Genomic DNA, 21,484 nt, shown 5'->3' with positions numbered 1-21,484 from the left:
ATCATGAGACTGGCTCCGAGCAGACTGTACCAGCTAAGTCTGCTGGATGTTCCAAAAACATCACTGAACTTTTTTCCTTGGAATGATAGGTGGAAAAGGACTCAATTTACAGAGGCAGACCTCTGATTTTGAGAAGAAAATTGGTATCTGCAGGAGCACTGGAAATGAACTTTAAGAGAGTTATCAGGAAATGAGCAAATTCTGAGAGGCTGGTGAAAAACAGAACCTGGAGGGCAGCACAAAAGAAGAGGAGAATGCTTTCTAGTAACTGAGCATGCTGGCTATGCCTGCCGTACCTCTTGTTTAACTGTATGCTGTGTGATAGATAAGATTAGTGATGACATAAGGAGAAGAGTTTTAAGTTATAGTTTAAAAAATGCTTAGATTGAAATAGTAATTTAATTGGTTGATTAAAAGTTCTGAAGGGTGGATTAATTAATTTGAAACATGCCATTCAGTTCAGACTGCTGTGCAAATTTGTAAAACAGAGCTGTGCTGCTGTGACCCATTTTACACAGGTGATGTGTTGTAGAATCATAGGATAGTTACAGTTGGAAAGGACCTTAAGATTATTTAGTTCCAGCCCTCCTGCCATGGGCAGGGACACCTCACGCTAGACCATGTTCCTCAAGGTTCTGTTCAACCTGGCCTTGAACACTGCTGGGGTGGAGCATTTGGGCTATCTGTTCAGTGCCTCACCACCTTCATAGTAAAGAACTTCTTCGTTACATCTAACCTGAATTTCCCCTGTTGAAGTTTGAACCCATTACCCTTTGTCCTATTGCTACAGCCCCTGCTGAAGAGTCCCTCTTCAGCATCCTTGTAGGCCCACTTCAGATATTGGAAGGCTGCTGTGAGGTCTCCAATGTGTCCATTTTGATTAGCAGACAACAGGTGAATTAATGATTTTGCCTAGAACCCAGCCACTACCTGTTACAGCCATCTGCATGCCTGAACACCACAAAGTCAGTGGAGAGAAAGGGTCTCTCTATTCGAAGGGTTAAGATAATTTTCTGTACACCAGGCACCCACCACACAGGTGGTGTTTGCATTCCACCCGTAAGAAAGATGAGAGCTGTCTGCTCTGCACAGCAGCCCTATGGAGGAATGGCTTCTTCACCTTCACAGGTTCACAGATTATTCCTCAGTAAATGCTGTGAGGCAATGGGACTGTCAAAATTCACACTGCACTAGAAGACACCTTGTGCTTAATAACAGGGGTTCCCTCCCAAATCATGATCCTTTTTGCCTCCCTCTTGCCCATGTCTAGCTCTCAAGGTTAGGAGAACAGCAGTACTCGGGAATGGAGGCTGCTGCTCTAGATTACTTTGCACACGCCTCTCAATGCAGGTTTGGATGGAGGGAGGGAATGGATGATGTTTCTCTTCTAGCCCTGAGCAGTTTTCTGCAACTTCATGCAAGCCATGTGCAGTCTTGGGCAACATCTGTGAGACACTCATGCTGATGGAGACAGTCAGACAAAGCTTTTCTCCTGATCTGATGACTATGCTTGTCCTTGGGAAGGGGAAGGGTCCATTCTCATGGAAGCTTCGTAAATCTTAGTAAGCTGGTAAACTGGTAAAGTAAGCTCAGTAGTGAACTCAGTCAGCTTCATAAACCACATAAAATCAGAAAAATATCATTGAGAGCTCGCTTGAGCTTGACAGAGGTGGCATCTAACAGTAGTTCTGGTGGGCTTTAAAGATGATTGAACTCTTTATCAGTGGTATTCATTTAAAAATAAAAACTTTAAAAAATCAAGGTTGTAAAATGAGTTTTTTTAAAACAACAGTTTCTTTGATACAACAGTTTCTTTAAAAGTACTATACATCAAAGGGAAAAAATAAGAATTCTGTTGTGGTACAGAGGGCTGTTTCTTCCACAAGACTGGAAGTGCTTATAATTTCATCAGAGGTATAGGCTATATGATATCTGTTCAGATAACTTTGCACAAAGACTTCAGAAGAGTTGGCTGAGGAGTTCTCCAGAGTTAGTATTCATTTCAGAGAGCTAGAAGAAAAGTAACATGCACATAATTGGAAAGAATAAACATATGGATGTAAATAAATACTGGGTTGTCAACCCAACATTTTCCCAAACAAAATAATGGGTATAAATAAGTTAATGCAGAACTACATTAATAAAATGATTCATGTCATTCAACTTTTGGGGTAATTAAATAATGACAATTAGAATGAATTTAAAGCAAATGTATACTGCCAAAACTTTCTGGATGAGACTGCACACTTAGTTGGCAAAGAGAATTGATGTAACAGACCTCTAAGAAATTAAAATAATGCAAAATCTATGTATAACTCACTAAACACGGTAAAAACTGGCTGACATTTCCAAATGGGAACCATCATCAAACATGTTTAGGAGCCCAACTGTGTTATTTAATACATTATGGAAGGAAATGAAGTTCCTAGATGATGCAATGGCTGAGAAGCAGCTATTACTGAAGCTGTCATAGCCCTCATTCAAAGCCTGATAGTCTGAATATTTCAGGGGGGAAAAAAAATCAGTGGTCCAGGACAAGCAGGTACAAAGGTGTGGATCTGAGAACAGATGCCATCAATACAGGGTGGACCAAGGAGTGTCACAAAGGCCTAATATGTGGCTTAGGCATCCATTGCTGTGGCCAGAAGGACCAGTGCAATCACTGAATGCACAAGGGATTAAAATGCAGGAATACCTGGCACTGGTGTGATTCTCACCAGTCCATATGGCCCCCATTTCTAGAAAAATGTCCAGACCCTGAAGCTTCTGAGAACTCATGATCTCACCAAAATTTCCCCTGTCCTTTGCCTCTACCCCCTTGTTACTCTGGTATAGCCTGCCTCCCTCTCCAAAGTGTTGTGTCCAAAGGTTTGTACCGAGGTGCCACAGTGAAGAAAGGGATGTCTTCAGGTGCCTTATGTGCATTCTTCCCACTCCAAATCCTGAATTGTACTAGAAGCAAGCCTGGACCAAGAAGCCCACCTCTCCTTGACTGGTGGCTACTGGTCGAGAACAGCTTCCCAGACCCCTGGGAGCACCCTCCCACCACAGTCACCTCAACACGTCTCCTGAACTTGCTTGGCACATTGGGAGATGGTCAAAAGTGTCACCCATGTCTATATGTGAGACACGAAGTATGTCATAGAATCATAGAATTGTTAGGGTTGGAAAGGACCTTAAGATCATCTAGTTCCAACCCCCCTGCCGTGGGCAGGGACACCTAACACTAAATCATATCATTCTTATGTCCCCTGAATTCACAGTGCCTGTACATCTCACTGCAGGAGGGAAATAGTCCATCCAACACAGTTCAAAGTTGTCAAATCTGTGCTGGCAGTTACTTACAGTACTCAGTATTTTGGTGCTTTTATAGGTTTCTCAAAGCCCTTTCCTCCCACAAGGGTCCCAAGGTATTTGACGACAGCTGCAAGAAGGTATATGGCAGTTCTTAAAGTACTTTGAGGTAGATCCTGTTACTTCAGATAATTTGTAAGCAGCTATTTTTCCTGTGTAATTCAGCCCTTCCCTTCTCTGTAGTTTTATGCTGTTTTTACGAGTGTTAGCTGCTTTGTTAACAAGTAAGCATTGAAACAGCAAGGCATTAAATGAAGACAGTTGTCCTCTATTTATTCACACTATCCTAGAAATTCGCTACACTTCGTCCTATTTGTACAAGCTCTGCTGAGTTTCAAGTCATAATAGAGCTTATGAGTCCCTGTTCATCCTTCACTACTTTTGCTGTCTCCTTCACTGCACCTTAGAATCACAGAATCATAGAATAGTTAGGGTTGGAAAGGACCTTAATATCATCTAGTTCCAACCCCCTGCCGTGGGCAGGGACACCTTACGCTAAATCATATCACCTAAGGCTCTGCCAACCTGGTCTTGAACACTGCCAGGGATGGAGCATTCACAACCTCCCTGGGCAACCCATTCCAGTGCCTCACCACCCTTACAGGAAAGAATTTCTTCCTTATATCCAATCTAAACTTCCCCTGTTTAAGTTTGAGCCCGTTACCCCTTGTCCTATCACTACAGTCTCTAATGAAGAGTCCCTCCCCAGCATCCCTATAGGCCCCCTTCAGATACTGGAAGGCTGCTGTGAGGTCTCCACGCAGCCTTCTCTTCTCCAGGCTGAACAGCCCCAACTTCCTCAGCCTGTCTTCATACAGGAGGTGCTCCAGTCCCCTGATCATCCTCGTGGCCCTCCTCTGGACTTGTTCCAACAGTTCCATGTCCTTTTCATGTTGAGGACACCAGAACTGCACACAATACTCCAGGTGAGGTCTCACAAGAGCAGAGTAGAGGAGCAGGATCACCTCCTTCGACCTGCTGGTCACGCTCCTTTTGATGCAGACCAGGCTACAGTTGGCTTTCTGGGCTGCAAGCGCACACTGAAGTCGGCTCATGTTCATTTTCTCATCAACCAACACCCCCAAGTCCTTGTCCTCAGGGCTGCTCTGAATCTCTTCTCTGCCCAACCTGTAGCTGTGCCTGGGATTGCTCCGACCCAGGTGTAGGACCTTGCACTTTGCATGGTTAAACTTCATGAGGTTGGCATCAGCCCACCTCACAAGCGTGTCAAGGTCCCTCTGGATGTCATTCCTTCCCTCCAGCGTATCAACCGAACCACACAGCTTGGTGTCATCGGCAAACTTGCTGAGGGCGCACTCAATCCCACTGTCCATGTCAGCGATGAAGATGTTGAATGAGATCGGTCCCAACACCGATCCCTGAGGGACACCACTCGTTACTGGTCTCCAGCTGGACATTGAGCCATTGACCACAACTCTTTGTGTGCGGCCATCCAGCCAGTTCTTTATCCACCGAGTGGTCCATCCATCAAATTGATGTCTCTCCAATTTAGAGACAAGGATGTTGTGTGGGGCAGTGTCGAACACTTTACACAAGTCCAGGTAGATGACATCAACTGCTCTACCCCTGTCCATCAGTTCTGTAGCCCCATCATAGAAGGCCACCAAATTGGTCAGGCAGGATTTCCCCTTAGTGAAGCCATGCTGGCTGTCACCAAGCACCTTGTTGATTTTCATGTGCCTTAGCATGCCTTCCAGGAGAATCTGCTCCAAGATTTTACAGGCACAGAGGTGAGACTGACTGGTCTGTAATTCCCCGGGTCATCCATTTTCCCCTTCTTGAAAATGGGGGTTATATTTCCCTTTTTCCAGTCATCGGGAACTGCACCTGACTGTCATGATTTCTCATGTTCTGTCATGCTTTAGAGGATGGCAACACTTAAAAAAGACCCACTCCCCCAGGCAGCCTTGTTCCTTTGACTTATTGCCCATAGGCTCCCACTTAACCGACTTCCTGAGCATACTGAAATTTGGTCCCATTCCTCTCCCATGGCTAGAGTTCTCCAAGCTTTGCTTTACTGTCCCCATCTCCCATATTGCCTTCTGCTGTCACATCATCTATTAGCTCCTCAGTCCTCAGACCACAACCTGAACCTGTTCCACATTGTATCTGCAGTAAGAATTCACCTCATAGGAGGACAAAATGCAAAGTATTACCAACAGCATCTTTTAGGGGAGAGAAAACCAAGCCCACCCAAAACCGTGTCTATCCTGAGAGCACCATGGCAGGAAATCCCTGCAGCCCTCAATCCCAAAGGAGCCATTAGATGTGAGTTTTGTGTATCACAGTTTGGGAAGTGCAAGCTTCCTTGGAAGAGCTGCTATATTGCCATATGGTTGTTAGTGGGAATAAACAGAGGCACCTTGGGGTTGTTCCTAAATTCAGTTCCCTTCATGGTAACTGTGGTGGGTTGACCCTGGCTGGACAGAGGTGCCCAACAAAACCACTCTATCACTCCCTTCCTCAGCTGGACAGCAGACAGAAAATAGAATGAAGGCTCATGGGTTGACATAAGGAGAAGGAAAGTTCTCCACCTATTGCTATGATAGGCAAAACAGACTTGACACGGGGAAATGAATTTAATTTATTACCAATCAAACCAGAGTAAGATAATGAGAAATAAACCCCAATCTTAAAAGCAGTCCTCCCTTCTTTGCAGAATTCACTTCCAGGTTCTCTACCTTCTCCCTTGCCAACAGTGCAGAGGGGCAGGAAATGGGGGTTGCAGTCAGTTCATCACATGTTGTCTCTGCTCTACTGTCTACTACCTCCTCAGGGGAGGACTCCTCACACTCTTCCCCTGCTCCAGCGTGGGGTGCCTCCCAAAGGAGACATTCCTCCACTTATTTCTCCAACGTGAGTCCTTCCCATGGGCTGCAGTTCTTCAAGAACTGCTCCAGCATGGGTCCCTTACATTGGGCACATCCTTCAGGCACAGACTGCTCCAGCGTGGGTCCCTTTCATGGGGTGCAGTCCTTCAGGCACAGACTGCTCCAGCATGTGTCCCTTCCATGGGGTGCAGACCTTCAGGAACAAACTGCTCCAGTGTGGGTCTCATAGGGGGTCACAGCTCCTGCAGCAAACCTGCTTCATTGTGGGCTCCTCTGTCCACAGAGCCGCAAGTCCTGCCAGGAGCCTGCTCTAGCACAGGCTTCCCAATGGGGTCACAGCCTCCTTTGGGCATCCCCCTTCTCCATCATGGGGTCCTGCATAGGTTGCAGTGGGACAACCTGCCTCACCAGGGTCTGCACCCAGGCTGCAGGTGAATCTCTGCTCTGGTGCCTGGAGCAACTCCTCCCCTCCTGCACTGACCTGGGTGTCTGCGGGGCTGTGTCTCTCACATATTCCCACACCTCTCTCTGGCTGCAGTTGCTCCTGTGCAGTAACTTTTCCTCCTTCTAAAATACCTTATCCCAGAGGTGCTGTCATTGTCACTGATGAACTTAGCCTTGGCCAGCAGCAGGTCCACCTTGGAGCTGTCTGGCTCTATGGGACATGGAAGAAGCTTCTGGCAGCTTCTCACAGAAGCCACTCCTGTAGCCCTCCCATTACCAAAACCTTTCAATGCAAACCCAGTACAGCACCCCAAGTTATTCAGGTGCAGGGAACAGAGAACAGAATTTTAGTTCTGACTCTAACTGACACCAATGCTAAAGATTCCTTGGGCACAAGTAGGACCCTGTACGGGCCCATTGAGGGCCACTTGGATAGGTGCATCTCCTTAATTATCTAAAATTTTTCTTCCTTATTTCTACAACTCTCATGTTGCCCTAAGATGCACTGATCTGCCAGTTTTTGCAGGAATAAGATGGTGATTCATGCAGGGGAATAGGATCTGATGAAAAAAAAGGGCTCTGCTCTAAAAATACAAATTCTTTCTCTTGTGAGCAGCCTGGCAATAAAGCCACTGGCTCTCTCCACCCATACCCAGATCTGACCACAGTTTCATTCCTTACTGTAGCCTTCCAGGAGACAGGATGACTAGTACCATGTTCCCATGAGACTTTCAGAAGAAACCAGCATCCTTGGAATTTGAGCTCCTTATGGACCTGCTGAATGTACAGCCCCACCAGTTCATCCCAAGTCAATGGGTCAGAACGGAGCTGGAAAACAGAGAAACTGTGTTTCTCCCAGGGGAAAGACGACCCACTGTACCCCGAACACCCACAAAGGGGCTGTGAGGCTCTTTCAAAACACTTCCCATTGCTTCCCATAGCACACCTATTTGCCTACATAGCTCATCCTCAACAAATCAAGCCAAATCCTGATGTGGAGGTCTCAACCCTCATGGAGTTTTTTTCTAGGACCCACAACACACAATGAAACTGAAAATCAGGTATTTTAAGGCAATGGTCTGCCTCCTTTTCTCCTTCTTGCTTTCATGGAGCCTCCTAGAAACCTGATTGAGCTCTGGATAATTTTTTGAAAGCCTGATGCCAACTGTGTAGCAACACGTAACAGCAAAGAACTAAACCCAACCCATTTTCTCCCCAGTGCAATCAGCTGGTCTCTTTTGATTTTCTCTAGGAACATATCTCTTTGGGATCTTCTTTTTCCTTCTTTTTTTTTCTTTTTTTTTTAGTCAAAGTCTGTTTCCCGTTTGGTAGGTGACCTGTTTAATGTTTTCCCTGTGTCTGGGAACTCCTTAGTGTAATTAGCGACCTTTGAACTCCACAACTAATCCTGAGCTATTTTGTATTCCTTACTCATCTTTAAGGCTGGACCTTTCTTTTCTTTTGAGTCTGCTGCCACAATTAAAGAAGAAACAGCTGCATTTCAAAGGGATTCCAATTCCAGAAGCTTAATCGTGATTGACATGTTCTTATTCTAAGCTATAAGAAACTCTAAGAGTCCTTTCTTAGGTTAAAACTTCAATCATTTTCTAAAAAATTATCTCAATATGGATTTTATTCATTTTCTTTGATAACCATTCTTTGCATTTTTTTTACCTTGAAAGATGCTTTGAGTTTGTGATGAATATGAACTGCACCCACTGAAAGAATGAATGGTGTCATGCGCAGGCTAGATGCAGAAGTGGCTAAATTCCATTTATTGTCAAAATCTGATTATGAAACTTAACGTCCGCCATACAGCTTGACATCCTTCCATTTGCCCAAAAGGTAGGAGAGGTGGAAGTGCTTGCAAATGAACCCCTGGAAGGCTGGGGAGGGAGACGGCATAAAGCGCTCTCCAGAAATCTGCATTTTTTAACTGTTTTTTTGCAATTTTTATAGCGCAGATTAAAAAGCCATTGCCTCCCAGCCCTGGAAGAGTCCTACTTGTCTCTTCGAGAAATGAATTCTCCATGAAAAGTCACAGCAAAAACAACTGCCATAAACTAGGGATAATTCCTATGGCTTTAAATCATTGCCACAACTGCACAACAAACCCCAAACAAGGCTGCAGTGCTTAAATCTCTTTCAAGGACTGATCATAGAAAATGATGGCAGCCTGTTGGGTCGCGTTATTTAATTATCTCAGTCTCACATTTGAATTCAGCGTGACCTCTGAAAGATGGGTGTAAAAATAAAAAAAAAGAAGGAAAAGCCTGAAAATCTGTTTGTGTGCATGTTTGCACAGATCCACATGCATGGTGGGCACGCACATCCACAGGCATCACTTGCAGACGCCAGTATAAACCTGTACAAAATGATCCCAAAGAGCCCTTGGTAAGGCAGCCGGCAGACCTGGTGTTTCTAAGACAAAGGCCAAATAAAAAAAGGATGTTAATAAACAGCCCTCTGGTTTAAAGGGACTTTTTTTTTTTTTTTTTAAGGATTACATCTTAAATTCCAACAAATCAGATTTAGGAGTTACTGAAAGTGAAATTGATCCATCCCTCAGCCAAACTTTGCAATACTTTCCTGTTCTGACATCATTTAGATAGTTAGCTGTATTATCAGATTAAAAACCATTGTACAGGGCCGCTGAAAGGAAAAGGAGCCAAAAGCTAAACACTGCCTGAATTCTGAACCTTTTAACCTGGTTGGAGTACGTTGGTCCCTGTTATGCAAATACCTTCAATCCTCTGCTAAGTTCAGTGGAAATAATTTTCTTGAATGACAGGTTTATTCAGCAAGGATTCAGTTGGCGATTAATCCCCCTTTGATCTAAGGTATTTCACTTAACTACCAGTTACCTCGTCCTGACAAAGTGCAACCAAGATTAGGAAGATCACTAGAACACGACCAGGGTGTGCGTTTATTCTCCCTAACTGTTCAAAGCGAAGCACCAAGAATGCAATCTATTTTCAGTATTTGAAGATGGAAAGTCCTGTCTCCTAAGTTAGAAAGTCAATTGAATACCAAATGGTGTTTGGTCCTGATGGAACGGGACAAGTGGCTGAGACATCGTCTTCAAACCCAAGATATTCCCACTGGCTGTGATTTTTGCTGTGACCTATCCCCAAGCCCTGTTTTCCAGACAGGTCTTCCCTTGCTCTTACAAAGCTGCCTCTTTATTTCAGATTAGCACATGGCATGTGTAAAAGATCTCTGCTTTTAGAAAAGCAGATAAGGCACGACATTTTCCAGTTTTAATCAGTTCAATATTATTCCTTGGGATTCACCTTGCTTTTGCTAGAAAAACTCTTTTCTACTTCTCCAGTGAGTACAGGAATGGTGCAATATTTTGTGCCAAAATGTGTCCACAAAGGAAAATGCATCATGAGAGGTTACAGAAGTCATTCCCTAAAATAAAACATTTCAGGCAAGTGATCTGTGGCTGTCTGATATCTGAAGTAATATTTTTGTTTTAATTTTTATTATTCATTCACCAATATGTTGTCTTTTTGCTGAATTATGACATCATTTTGTAGAAAGGTAAACTGCAAAATAATGCAGCGACTCAGACGGCACCATGGAAGTGCGGTCCTGATCTGGGGCTTAGCTGGGTCAGCCCGTGAGAAGCTGATTATGGGATTGGGCATAAAGCTGTATTTTGTAATTGCAAGTGGAAAGGTGGAACAATGTCATTTGCGGGATTTTTTTTTGTTAAAGTGTCTCCCAGGATTTTCACTCCAAACGCTCTGATTTTAAGGGGGTTGTTTGTATGTAAATATGCCTGGGAGAGGAGAGAAAAATTATTTCATTTAACTTTGAGGACTTTACCCATCCTGAGATATTAGGCAGTTACTTAAATAAATTCCTTGTCCACAGAATCTCTTAAAATCGACATCCTAATGTGAAACCATGTATATATGTCCTTGAAGAATCAGGGCTGTATTTGGGCATTTCTATGATCCACAGGCAACATTTAAACAACCCTTCAGTTGTATTATTGGCTTTTCCTTTTTTTCCCCCTTATGTTAAATACTTTGAGTTTTAAAAAGCTGCTCTGAAGGGTGAAACCTTCCATGTGAAGGGGCTGTAGCCTGCAATGTGGTACCTTCCACCCCGGTTGTATCCCCTCCCCATTTACTCCCATTTCCAAAGAAAATTCCCAAAGCATTTCCTTGTGGGACTTCTTGCCCGCAACAGCTGAAAAATCCCCGCAAAAGCTCATTGAAGGCCCCCATCACACTTGATCAGGTCAGTAATACACAAACTAAGAAGGATTTGCACTCGAGACAGTAACAGCTTCTTAAGAGCCATTACAGTGTAGTGGATTTAAGAAAGAAATCCCTTTTAAGAAATGCCAAAATCTGGAGTAATGTGATAGTCTGTAAAGCTTTAGGATCTTTCTGGTAAATATAATGTTACATGTACTTATAATTTGGTAAAAATAAAAAGGGAAGATTTAAAAATATATTCCATATTTACTATATTGACTATATGAGCTCTGCAATGAGCCAGTGAAAGAAAGAAACTGAGCTTTGAAAATTAGCCCAACTGTTTTGTGCCTAATGTTATAGCACAACAAATACGACACAACAGCCAGAAGCAATCAGAGCAAAGATGCGTAAGCCGCATGCTGATTTCTGTGCTACCTCACTGGTGATACACAGTTGATGACTCGATTCAGCTAATGATTACATTAAATTATTTAGGAAAATTTGGTTGCATTCATAGGAGATATAGAAAATGGTTCAACTGTATCACTTGTGTTTTAAGCAAAAAGAAAAATGTGGAGGGGGTGTTCTTTCTTTGCAGTGATTGTGTGAATCTGTGTTCATGTATATACAATCTATCGGTATATGAGTATATCTTATAAATAAAATGGGAAATATCTGAAGGCAAAATATCTGAATGGCATTTATCAGCTTTGTTTGCTGTTTTTCCCAAATTGAGCTGTAGGTAACTCTGATCAAGTACATAGTATAAGATGATATTCTATTCCAATTACATTAAAAGCTATTTCCTAATTAATCATAGTAATCTGTTGCCTAATTTCTTAAGAAATAGGGTTTGTTCAAAAACAGAAGGCATCTCCAACATCCCCAGAGTGTGAATAATTTATCTTTTCAAACCTCAGCAGTGTTTCTAGAGAGCAAATGCCTTAAACCACTGCACAGAGCTCTGTTTCAAATGTAATGTGCAATAGGTCAACCTCCTAATTTCAATAAAGGGTAGAAATATATTAATAAGGGAAGAACTACACGTCAGTAATGCTACAGTTTTCACGAAAAAGGCTGACATTCTTCGAAGGCCTTTTCTGCCCTCCGGTGGTGGCATTAAACCAGCGCTTCAGCTGCAAAAACCTGCCTTGCAGGAAGAAATGGATGGCTTCTTTTTTGTCATTTATTTTATGTTGCTTATATATGTCGTGTGGGCTAAGCAGCAGGTCGCTGCTTCACTGGTGCAACTGGTTGCTGCACCTTATATCGTATGAGCCTTGCAAACTGTTTTGCTCTGCTGCATTGGATTCAGCCATGTTGGCCTTCACCCTTTTTCTTTTATTCTTCCATTTACTTCATAGAGTCTGGGAGGGGTAGCTTAACTTTGGGGATGGAAGAGGGTCAGGAATGACTTTGTTACCAAATTTTGGCATTTGCAAATACTTAGGCTCACCCTCGGCTTAATGTCACAGCATCTTCCATCCCCTTTGAGCCCAGAGCAGCCCAGGGCCACAGTATCCCTGGGATGAGGGTCCAGGTTGGCAGAGGTACATCATTCTGGGAAAACCTCTGATAACTATGACAAGCTATACAAAACTTGGAAGTAGATGCAGGATTATATTTACAAATTGCTATGAAATCACTTTGCCACTTGCAGAACTTCTACAAGGTTTCTTCCAGTTTTCAGACACCACACTTGCAAGACTTGAGAGCACAATCTTATGTGCCTTTCACCCCTAAACCTCATTAAAAACGTAATAGCAAGCATTAATTATGATTTTTATTGCCATTTATCTACTTTTTGGCAGATAAGTTGTGTCCATACTTAACCCTCAGCTTAGCTGAAAGGCAGTAGAAACAAAGTCAGACTCCAGTTGGTATTATTGTATTTTTGATACCAGTGTGAGCTGGGAATGCAGACTAAGCAATTAGAAAAACAATGCTTCACATTGCTAAAATAGACACACTTGGCCTCAAGCTGCAGAGCGACCAAACAGCATGAAACGACAGCAATCCATTCCTACAAAATCACTTTTTAAATCACTGCACTCCCAATCCTTGCTATAATGCATCGATTATGCTTCTCAATCTCATTTGTTTGTCCAAGGAGTAGGCTGGAGAATAACTGGTGCCTGATGAAGGGAGTTTTATTGTCCGACAGAGTTGAGAAGAGATTCAGTGGCTATCACCACGGGAATAAGTCATCTCTAGACATTTCTTCACCTTCTCTACAGGTGCACGTATCTGTTTCTGCGGCCGAAGGGAGCTGCTTTCCTATGTGAAATCGTAGATCCTCAGGCAAGCTCCTGGTGGCACTTCTAATTCAATTAACTTACTCACTGGAACTACCGGAGAAACTAAATATGACGAGAACAAGAGGAGAAGCTGGGCCAAATTAACAGGATGAGATCCTTTTACAGGCTGGCCTGCAATCCTGATCAGCAGCCCTGAAAAGCAAATTGGAACAAGCAAATTGCTGTTGAAAAATTCTTTCAGCACTCGGCTGTTGCTACTCAGCCAGTCATTGCTGGGAGTCAGAGGTTGAAAAATCCCAGGTTGGTGCTGACAATGGAGGCATTATTATGACAAACATTTACGTTTTATTTATTGAAGTGTTGGAGGTAGATTAGTCTCATCTTCAACTGCTCTGGATGGACTGCATCAATTGTGAAGGAAGAGTAGCAGAAACAAGCATTTTACTGTTGTGGGGGGAGGGGGGGAATCATTATTTCCCACTCCCAGCCTAATGAATGGAAACTCAGATTTTGAAGATTACACTCAGGAGAGCTTTCATCCCCCGAGACTCCCTTTTTTTTTTGGGGGGGAAAGCACAGTACAGGAGTTTTCTTGAAAAATAATGTAATTTTATGCATATATGGCTGACTGGACATGTGCTTTACACAAAAGTCCTCCTGCTTTCCTTCATGGAGACCAGGGTACACAGCAAACCATCCATTCGAAGTGTCCAATCAAAGCTTTATACAGATGCAAACTAGTGTGTGGATATTGTTTAAGTGGTTGTGTAATTGAATATAGTGATCACATATGCATGGGATATTTGTTAGCTTGTAAAAATAATTGCATGTTCATAGCTGCAATTTCCACTGAACCTTTTGACTTTAAAAAAGTAGTGGAGAAGCAAAGGGAGGGGAAGCTGAATTGGGGAAGTGGAGACAAGTAGCAAATCATAGGTACATCATGAAACATCCTTCTTCTGACTTATATCCCAGATTTTATTTTATAGATAATAAAGCACTGATGCATCTGTAGAATAAAATGCTGGGGGAAAGAAAAGGGAAACATGCCCAGTTAGAGCCCAAGTGAATGGTTTCAACTGGAAGAAAAATTACAGCAATTAAAGAAATTAAAGAAAACTTACAGCAATTAAAGGTGTAAGTTCCTGTCCCTTGTGGCAGTGCTGGCTCTGATGCTAATGGAGGTTTTGTTTCTGGGGAGTGCCCTGTCCTTGGATGTCCAAACGGGGTGCACCATTCCCCCCCAGTCTGACGTAAAAAGCTTGGTGCCTGCTGCTGTAAAGGAACAACATTCTTCGTCACGCTCCTCCTCAGCACTCCTCCTGCACACAGCACATAGCAGCTCTGGTGCTGATGTTTTTTGCAGTGATGACCTGAAATCCAGCTCTGTCCTTGTCAATTATTTGGGAAAAATAAGCCCCAAATCCTTTTATTCTCTCCTGCTGCTTTTGCCTGCTGGCACTAGCCAGGGGTACGCTTGTTCAGGGGAAGATTTTTTCAATTTTTCCACGATTTTCTTCTCTTCTTCTTGATATCTGGGGGCAGAGTCTGAGAAGAAAAGATGAGAGTGAGGGCGGCAGCCAGTCCTTGGGTCGGATTTGTGTGTTGGGTGCTCTTGCCAAGTGAGGCTGCTGGTGACCTGGGCAGGCCCTGCCTTTCTCTAGAAAGCTGAGTCACCACTGGTCTTCTTCCCCAACAGGAGAAGCCACACTTGTCTAGCCTAACTTGGTATGTGGTCATGGTGTCAGGCAGAGGCTATGGCAACACAGTCATGAAGGCTAAGAACATTTTGGGAGTGACCTTTTACCTGCATGTCCCGAAGGGGAGCACTCCATGGGCCACAGCATCTCTTCTGTACCACACTCCAGAAGCAGAAGTCCCAAAGCAATCCAGGAAAGTGTATCTGACTGTAAGGACATGTGTGTTCATTCTGTTTCCCCCTAGGCAGAAAAGCCTCGAAAAAGCTACAGCAACCCCAACCTATGTTGGAGGTTTGATGCCGCACTCAGCCAGCCCTAAGAGCTGAAATGATAACCAAGGTCCGTCTTGATCTCCAAAGCTGCACCACATTGAATTGCAATGAGACCACTCTGGCCAGCAAAGCTACTGTTGCAACACTTGCATGCCCACAAGGAGGTTTTGCTTTGTTTTCCCTCTGATGGCCAAAACTGGCATAAAATATCCTTTCTGTCACTGCCCCTCCATGTTCCCTTTTCCCCTCCTGTGTCTAGGAGATGGTGTATTCCCAAAGCAAGGACAACCTTTGCTTTGTGTCTTGCAAAATACTACCAGCAGGTTTCACAAAAGCACAACCTAAACAACTTCCTCAATCAATAATCTACAAATGCTCCTGTCAAAGTCCAGCTAAATTGTATTTTTCACTGGAACTTGGAGCATCATCATGCACTACGGAACTATGGAGAGGAAAGATGTCCACTGGTTTTCTTTTGCAAAAGCATAATCTTTTATGGAAGGAGTTGTTCCACCTGTTCTAGACTGGATTAGCAGTAAGTCTTTATTTATTCCTAGGGAAGGGGTGTAGGATCCCTGTACACACCCTTGTAAGCCTAATGCAACCCTAGCAGTGTCATCAGTGAGACTATTGACACCTAGTCCAAAGAGTAAGGTTAGTATATTAAATTCTTTGCACCATTTTAATTCCAGTGACTTTATTTAAAGCATTTTCTATCATTTTTGTTTCAGCTTATTTTTAGCCTTTTTTCACTGTCAAGTGTATTGAAGCTGACATAATTATTGCTCTGACTTCCCCAAAGGCATGTATTTACCTACTTGTTAAAAGCCTTTTTCCATGCTACCATGCTGTTGCTGTGACAAGATGACTTTGAAGGCACAGTAGGTAAAATAATACTGTATATTGCACAGCAACCCCAACAACAAAATGTTAATTTAACCAATAAAGTAACCACATCATAATTATAATAATCACTATTCCTTATCTCTTAACAGGGCTAAAAGTGGAATTCAGATTTGCCATGTAGTGCTTGTCAGCACTGAAATTACTACACAAATCGCTCAGAGCAGTGAAGTTTTTAGTCCCACCACTGACAGAAAGTGAGGAAAGGATTCTCTGGAGGAGACTGGTGTGGTCTCATAGCCATCATCTTCCTTCACCAGCTCCCTCTTGTTACAGCTTTCCATTCTGCTGAGATTTTCTTTGTCAATGAATGGGATATTTGTGAAGACATATGAGATTTTTCCATCTTAGTACTTTGCCAGCTGCCATTAATGTATCCCTCTGCTTCATAGTATGAGGAGTCAAGTAAAAGAGCCCACTCTAAAGCAATCAAATTCAAGGTATTAACCCTGAGGAGCAGGTGAAGGGCAAAACTATCACCGCACAGAGCAAGGGGAGCAATCAGTTTGTCCAAGCCCAGCTGATTTCACTTGGACCTACACTTCCTCATGTTCTGTTCTGGGCCTGCAATGCTAGGCCATGGTCATCCTCACCGTTCAGACTGGGACAGATTTGGGTAGCATATGACTCCTTTTACAGGTTTTCATCTTCCTTCCGTCAAAACTGAGGTTCAAGAGCAGCAGTGCTCAGGCAGTTCTCACTCGTAGCAAGTCATCCAGGGCTGTGACAGCACATACTCTCTGATCAGGTCTTTTGAAATCAGCCATAGGATTTAGCTATCATTCTTTTGTGCTTCTAAACCTCTCTTCTGGCTTTAAAAGTCCAATTCTTCCTGCTTCTCCAAGTTCCCCTGATTCTCTTTTCCAATGTCATATAAATAAAAGGATGCCAAGTTCTCTTTTAGACTCAGAAATGAGTTACTGAAAACATAGTAAATTTGTAGCAATGATGAACATTTAGGAAGGCAGAGAGCTTACAGTAGGAAAGAAAAGGAAAGAGAGATGGAAAGCCTTTCTGTGTTTGTAGGCATGGGAAAGGGATATGACAATGATGCAAAAACTGTCCCTGTCATTTTGCTGAGCAGCAAGCTAGAAAAACAGTGGCTCAATGTAGCTTTAGGGATTACGATCTAAAGCTGTACAAGGGAATTAGTATGTCTTGATCCATGGCTGCTCCCCAAAATGGCAAGGCAGAAACCATCTCAGGGTGGTTATCTCAGCCCCAATGAGGAAGAGTCCGCACTGCAGATCATACTGCTTGGAGTAGCAGCAAAAGGGCTACTGTCCAAGCCTGCGCCCAGTGTCCCACATGGTATGGGGAAACCCACAAGCAGACTCAAGAGGTCCAGGGAATGGGCTGTGATCAGGAACTGAGTCCAGCTCAAGTGAAAGGGGCTCATTTCCTGCCCTTACAATCCTGTTCCATGGCAAAGATGGGATGGTCAAGCTGAGCATTAACTCAGCCTTCAGCAAGGGCAAGTTCAAAAGCCTGTGCTGGGAGAGTGCCACAAACCATTCTGAGATGTAGGGCAGGACTTCTAGTGCAAATAGATTTGCACAGAGTGGACAGGAGGCAGCTGCATGCAGAAAACCTTATAGATCTGTCACCACAGTGTCAAGCCTAGACTAATATCTGCTCCTGCTCCAGGTCGTGGCTTCCAGACTGAAGATGCCCACAGCCCTGCCAGACAGGAGGCCCTGTGGTACAGGGGCAAATTTGTCTCTCCGAGGGTTTGGATCCGTAAGTGATCTCAGGAAAGTCACAACATCCTCTACAGAGGGGCTTTATGAGGATAATTATGTTACAGGCTGAGCGGCATTGAAATACATTAGCACCATGAGCCTGTGTGAGGTCTGAAAACAGATTTTTCCCTTCTCACATTTTATGGGATGTGGAAATAGAGCCAATCCACATCCCAGGACGAATACCCCAGCCAGATGCCAATCTGGCTTCTGACTGTGATCCTCAAGCTAACACTAACTCGTCACAGAGGCAACATCAGAGATTAAAAATGTGAAGAGAGGGCCTGGGTCCATGCTAGCGCAGGCTTTGAAATTTGCTCCAGAATTCATGACGTGAAAATCGATCTATGACTTCACAACACACCTGAGGAGTCACCATTAAAAATCAGCATACCTAACACTTGCTACAGGCAGGCTTTCAAGATACTACAGTCTTTCCCTTGCCTTAAAAAGCCATTGAAACAACAGTATTTCAGGTAGCATGGTGCAGTAAACCTTGGTAAATATCAAACTGCAGCCCTTAAATTGACCAAATCAACCCACAAGAAATGATACAGCTCTTGGTGAGGCTAATGGACGCTGTAAGCCATGGCTCATGTTGTCCTTTTGCAATATTAGCCAAATCCAGCAATATATTTCCTATATTTCCCATTGCTACTTCCAAAGCTGATCTTCCTTCTCCTCCAGGGATATTGCAGGGGCTGGACACCAGAATATTACCTGCAGTGAATCCATCTTTTCCTTTGGCTAATGAGGAAATATACTAGTAACTCTTCCCTCTGTGTTAAAAGAGAGGGGGTTTAAGCCACCTCCGCATGCCTTCTCATCACCTCAGCGTACCCGAAAGCATTTAACACCAAATCTGCAACACATATGGCATTTCCCAGGTCTTAGTGGTGAGAAACCTTCATTGTCACCAGCAAATGCCACATTGTATGTTCAGGGGACTAATGGTGAGAAAATGTAACCATGCCTCTTTTTAATTTTCTCATCAGATTAGAGGCATGTACATCATAGGGGTTAATTGTCAGAAACTTTAATTGTTACCCTATGACTCCTGCTTCCCTTGTGTGTTAGTGGCACGCAGTCAGGGCTAATAGTGAGAAAATTTGATTGTAGCTCTACCACACTCTCTTCATTAGGCTAATGGAACATTTTCCTCTCATTTTCTCCCTAGGGTAGCTGTAGGAGTGCTACCTTATAATTGTTGCTCTTACTGTAATTGGCAGTAGTAGGAGGATGTATAATCTCATTGTCTTTCCTGTGCAGTGGTAGATTTATTTATGACCTATTGACAATTACCAGCCAGCAGCTGCAGCGCAGTGAGTATTGCATTAGCCTTTCCCCCCAGCAAAGGGAAGACTACACAAAGGCTGTTATTAACTAGAAAGAACATGAACCCAAGATGTCCCACAGGACCAAATGTTAACATCACTAACAGCAAACAAGGGAGTTGCTGACCCTGAAGATAAATTGGTATCTTATTCCCAGGAATAAAAACAACCTTTGTGGATTCTCATGGTTTCTGTCATGCCTCGTCTCACCTGCAAAACACAAATGGTTAAATTCATCTGCAGAGCTGTTTCAGCTCACTAACAGCAAAGATGGACCAGGCTGTCTTCAGGCAGATTCCACACCACCCTGCACTATAGTTTGGTGAGAAGATGAGATCTTGATTCAGCAGACCCTGTAAGTGAGAGGGAATATTCCAGCCTCACTTAGCAAAGCACATAAAGGCATGCTTAATTTTCAGTTCCTGCTTTGGGTTTTTGCTGAACAGGGACCTAAATTGGTTTGGCATGAATAAACCTGGTCCTTCTTCCCAAATGTGACTGTTAGGATCCAGAAGCAGCTTGTAGGTCACAGCTGCTATTGACAGGTTGCTGAAAGACACAGCTTTCCTGTGGGTGACACACTGTAGAGCCTATTTCCATCTGAAGTTGTCAGCGATCTTATTTATGTCTCCATGCCCTTCCTACCCAGAAGTTGCTGGTCCTCCTGCCTCCAGCTCCAGAGGAAGGCTCTTTGTATTTACTCACAGACCAGCATTTTTGTAGCAGCAGCCTCAGACCTTTAACAAAGCTGGGGTCAGGGCAAGTTGTGAAGCTCTGCAGGCTGGAGGAGCATCCTTCTGCAACAGCCTGTGGACAGGCACTTATCCAACAGGCCAGCAGAGCCAGGATCAGGCCTTGAGCCAGTGTTAAACTGTGTTGCAGGAGTTACTGTGCTATACTTATGCTTCATAAGCAAGGTGGAGAAAACAAATAAAGCTAAGTAGTGGTGTCAGTCAGTGGAGGATCAGAATTTGAATGAAGCTAATGCAGAACCCTACCATTATCTGGTCCTCAGTGGGTGAAGTGATTCTCCTTTTTCCACCTCTCATTCTCAAAGCTGAGGCAATCAAAGCAACATCTGGAAAATCCCTGTGTCTCAAACTAAGGAACACGTGAAAAGCAAATCTCTCTCCTCCATGTTACTAGCTTTGTTTATTTATTTTTCCATATTCTCTTCACTTTTCAAAAAAGCAAAGAAGAGAACAAATGAAAAAAAAAAGAGAGAAATAAATAAAAAAATATCCAGATTCACTGGCTATGCACAAAGAAAAAGAAGAGGGAGGAAACCACAAGATGTTTGCATCCTGATCATGTGTTCATGCTTATGACAAGGGTCCTGGTCAGCTTCACACTGCTCAGCCAAGTCTATCTGTGCTCTTGGCTATTCCCAGCCCGGGAAAAGCAGGTTTAGAGCTGATCAAGGGTATTTCATAGAGGCAGGGTTTTCTCTCTTGGAGGCATTTGCCAGCTATGCCTCAGAATGTGAGCCAGGTAATGAACTTTGCCATTTGCCATGTCGCATGTGAAAGCTATTATGAGAGCCAAACCAGCTTTCCTTTGTTGTTGAAGTGCTTTGAATTCGGAGGGGTTGTCTTAGGAAGGCCTCTAACAATGCAAGCCGTATCACCCACCCTGACATATTTGGAACAGTTCATGGTGGAAGCTCTCCCAAGAAAGGCAGGGATTTTCAAAGGGAACATTGTATCTTTGGGTAGGATTGGAGATCCTGCCCATCCAGAGATAGAGGTGCTGGACACGGGATTGCCCATGCTCTGCTGGAGCCTAGCATTAACATGGTGGGAAACCAAAGCATGCAGATGCTCTGCAGGAGTGAAAGCTTGGATCGTCCCATGAGAGTGGGAGCTATGGTGGCCCTGAGGAGTCATAGCCTGAAAAAACATTTTCAAAGAGAAACAGGCACATGGCCCATCCAGGAGGAGATGAATGCAGAGCCTGTGGTCTTTGCAAACCCCATCTTTAAACCTTGCATACCCTGACAATGGGACCACCCTGACATATTTCTGAAATCCCACCACTGATCCCAGTCCTTGCTCTTTGTCCGTGCTCAGGTCCTGAAGTCGACTACTTGCCCTTCCCACCACCATAATAGCGTCCAGTTTTCCCGGTCTGAGCCTCACGGGGTGCCAGTAGAAGTTTTGCTTGCACAAGAGGGAAAAAACAGTCCTTATCAGCACGGAATCAGCCCCTACTAATGGCAGCATACACATATTGATAGACATGATGGTTTTTTGGTGTCAGAAGAGTCGTTTTGCTTATCTTTCACTGCACACAGATGAGCTTATTAAAGCAAAGTAGGTCAGGTATATGATATAACAGTATGATATATGTAAAAGGCACTGTGAGGTGTTCATTGTGCTGAGGCACTCCACTCCTGACGGATTATTCCT

The 21,484-nt window shown here is 43.7% G+C and overlaps 1 protein-coding gene across 2 annotated transcripts in view; it reads right to left on the bottom strand.

Annotated features, from left to right (window-relative positions):
- EXOC5 (exocyst complex component 5) overlaps nt 1–21,484 on the bottom strand; it is a 210,129-nt gene that overhangs the window by 36,446 nt on the left and 152,199 nt on the right. Inside the window, exon 1 of one of the 2 annotated variants that reach the window (XM_057433049.1) lies at nt 14,430–14,435. The exons of the other annotated variant lie outside the window; for it this stretch is intronic. The gene's annotated coding sequence lies outside the window, so the exon portion shown is untranslated. Of the gene's footprint in view, nt 1–14,429; nt 14,436–21,484 lie in introns of those variants that run through there. 2 annotated transcript variants of the gene reach the window in all.

Source organism: Pezoporus wallicus, unplaced genomic scaffold (genome assembly GCF_028554395.1).
Source record: "Pezoporus wallicus isolate ANWC-B61680 ecotype Strahan unplaced genomic scaffold, APGP_CSIRO_Pwel_v1 contig_7379, whole genome shotgun sequence".
In the NCBI taxonomy this organism is placed as follows: Eukaryota; Metazoa; Chordata; class Aves; order Psittaciformes; family Psittacidae; genus Pezoporus; species Pezoporus wallicus.
This window is presented reverse-complemented; position numbering and strand designations above follow the sequence as displayed.